Here is a 3,467-nt window from a genome sequence, read left to right as displayed (position 1 = left end):
AGTCTACAGTCTGGGTGGCATTCATTCTGATCTCTCCCTCTCTCTCCTTCTCTGCCATTTACCAGCCTCACTCGCCCACCCCAGCAATTGCTCATCACCATTTGAGCAAGATGGACCAAACCAGTGATCCATCCACCTAGGAACTGGAGAGAAAAACCCCAAAAAGGTGGAGCTGCTTCCCGTTCTCACCAGCAGGGGGCGCGGGTTTCTCGTGGCTAGACCTTTGACATCTCCTTTTGTTCCCATCACAATCCGTCTCTGAGACCTTTCAGAAAGGAAGCAAAAATCTCTTTGGATGCTCTCTTTCCCCAGAAAAGTGAGTAGCTCGAGTGAAGAGGACCAGCAAGGAGCTTCCCGAGAACAGCACCCTTAGCATCATCATATCCCTGAGGTGCCAGCCGGGGCTGTGGGACTATCCTGGGAAACCTCGACAGTGTTGGCTGGGGCAGTGCATCGTATCATAAGGCACATATGGGCGTCTTCTTTCTTTCCTTGTATTTTCTGCACTCCATGGCTGCTTTTCTCCTTCCCTTTTCCCTTAAACTTAGATAATTATTCCCTTGAATATTATTCAGAACCAAACTGGCAAGCAAAAGACCCCCAAGGGTATCATCCATCTCCCTCTCCTTGTGGTCCCCACACTGACCCTGAGATGACCAGCAGAATATGCACAAAGAGAGAAAACTGTATTGCTCTTTTATTCAAACACAAGACACTGTTTTTGCTGGAAGCTGGGGAATGGCCGCTCTCACAAGTCAGAGATACCTTGCAGATTATTAGTAGGATGTAGGGTTGTCATGGTCAGCATAAAAGAAGGCCCAAGCTCAGCTGCAAGTGACTTTGTGCTCAGAACGATGAGCCTGAATAAAAATGGAAGAGAACCTGGAGGAACTTCACAAGCACCTGCTGGAAGTTAAAGTGGGGTACAATGCCATTGAGATACAATCTTGGAACCCACCAGTATCTTTGGAAAGCAATGTGGTGCCAATGGCCACACCAAGTGGAGCCCGTGGCCCTGATTCAGAGAGTACTTGGAGTGTGAAAAACATGGGAAACATTGCTGGGGTCTTGCTGACCAAAGACTGAGACTACTTCTGGCTTCCCCACAAGCAAGAAAAACAAATTCTTCCACAGAGGCAAAACTCCTTGCCAAAGATACCTTTGGCTCTGTCTACCTCTCTTCTCTCTCTAACCAGTTGAATCTCTAAAAAGGAAAAGAAAAATTACAACAAAACTTTCTCTTTTTTCTTCATATGACTTGAAACATCCAATCAAAGATCAACTAAATCCCTCTTAAAACCCATACAGGCCTCCAATTTATCATAAGTAAAGACGTCGCTCTGTAAGCATGAACAAACAGATAAAAATGTCTGGCTGTATGAATTAAAATGACTCAAAGTACAGAAGAAAGGGTTAAGGAAGACTCAACATAGAAAGTTACTACAAGTTGGGAAGCTGAGGCAAGAGGATAGCTTGAGCCTAGGAGTTCAAGACCAGCTTAGGAAAGACCAGAGAGATCTCATCTCTATAAAAAAAAAAAAAATCAAAAAATTATCTGGATATGGTGGCGCACATCTGTAGTTCCAGCTACGTGGGAGGCTGAGGCAAAAGGATTGTCTGAGTGAGCTATGATTGTGCCACTGCACTCCAGTCTGGGCAACAGAGTGAAACCCCAACTCCCTGAAGTGACAGCGTGGGATGTGGGACTATCCTAGGAACCCTGACACAGTGGGTTAGGGCAGTGGGTCACATCATAAAGCACATATGGGTGTCACAGGCTATTAAACTGAACCATTCTGAAAAACAGAGTTATTGCAAGAAGGATGGTTTAGACATTTTCTTGATAAGATGAAAGAGGTTATCACATCTATGTAACTAGAGGATATAATCAGAGAGGGATACCTATGAAAACAAAAAAAATGCCATGGAAATGAAAGACATCTTGGCCAAATTAAAAATAAAAACTTAATGGAAGCATTAAATAATAGACTGAATATTATAAATGATCACATTTTGAAAAAATAACGTTAAGAAAATCTCTTCTGCTTTAAAAACATGGAATTGAAAAAGGAAGAAATAAAAGACACAGAGAATGGATCCAGAACATTCAAAATGTAGAAAGAGAAAGGGAGGCAAAGGTACCAAGAAGTAATAAAGAAAACTTTACTGAGCTGAATAATTATTTGTATCTGCAAACCAAACAGACCTATAAGTTCCAGGAAAAAATAAGGGGAAGAGACAAACTCTTAGATACATTAGTGATATCCCCCCCCCTTTTCAATGACAAAGAAGCAATTCTACCAGCAAAACTGAGGAGAAAGGCCACTACTAAGAAACAAAAAGCCAGGCAGTTCTCAAATTTCAACTCAAAAATATAAGCAGTGCAGTTTTTTGGGAGGCAAATATGACCCAAGAATGATATAGTCCATGAAGCTAATATGCCAGTTGAAGAGGAAAAAAACCATATTTTTAAAATGCAAGTGTTAATTTTTTAAAATTTACACACTCTTAAAAATTATTCAAAAATATATTGGCCAAGTGAGAAATTAATAAAAGTAAAAATATATACAGTTAATATAGCAAAAGATAACAAGACAATTATGTTGGTTATGGCTGTAATTGCAAGGGGGTTACATTTTGCTACCAAAACACCAATATTCTTGGTTGTGGGTCAAAAATAAAAATGTAAATCTACTATATGCTTTTATAAGAGATGCACTTTGAAAATGACACAAAATGATTAAAAATAAAGGTATAGCTAAAGATCTGTCAGACAAACCAAAGGAAACCAGGAATGACAGTACCAATGAATGCCGGGCACAGTAGCTCACGCCTGTAATCCCAGCACTTTGGGAGGTGGAGGTGAGAGGACTGCCTGAGCCCACGTGTTCGAGACCAGCCTGGGCAACTTGGTGAGACATCATCTCTACAATAAATTAAAAAATTATCTGGGCGTGGTAGCATGCACCTGTGGTTCTAGCTACTTGGAAGGCTGAGGTGGAAGGCTGCAGTGGCTGTGAGCATACTACTACAATCCAGCTTGGGTGACAGAGTGAGACTCTTACTCAAAAAAACCAAAACAAAACAATGAACATAGAATTCAAGGCAAGAGGAGACACTATTCAAAGAGGGAATTTTGTGTGGGCAGGAGATTCAAGCCATAATGGAGATACAATACTGTCGATACTTATGTGTTGAGTGGCACCGTTTCAAAAGTTATAAAAAATAAAAACACAAGAAGAAATGGCTGAGTCAAAATTTTGTTAGAATACTTTAACATTCTTCAACAAACCAAGTAGGTAAAAGTAGTGAGTTTGAGTAATAAATATATATGCAATTTTTAGTCTTTTGGAGAATAAACATGATTCCTAACACCAATCGATTATTTATAAAACAAACAAGCAAAAGACAAATTTCCAAACTTAGAAATTCTTTAATTGTGATAGAGGCTGGGATGCCCCCACCCA

This window comes from Carlito syrichta, unplaced genomic scaffold (genome assembly GCF_000164805.1).
Source record: "Carlito syrichta isolate Samal-C Ts95f unplaced genomic scaffold, Tarsius_syrichta-2.0.1 Scaffold199841, whole genome shotgun sequence".
NCBI lineage: Eukaryota > Metazoa > Chordata > Mammalia > Primates > Tarsiidae > Carlito > Carlito syrichta.
This window is presented reverse-complemented; position numbering follows the sequence as displayed.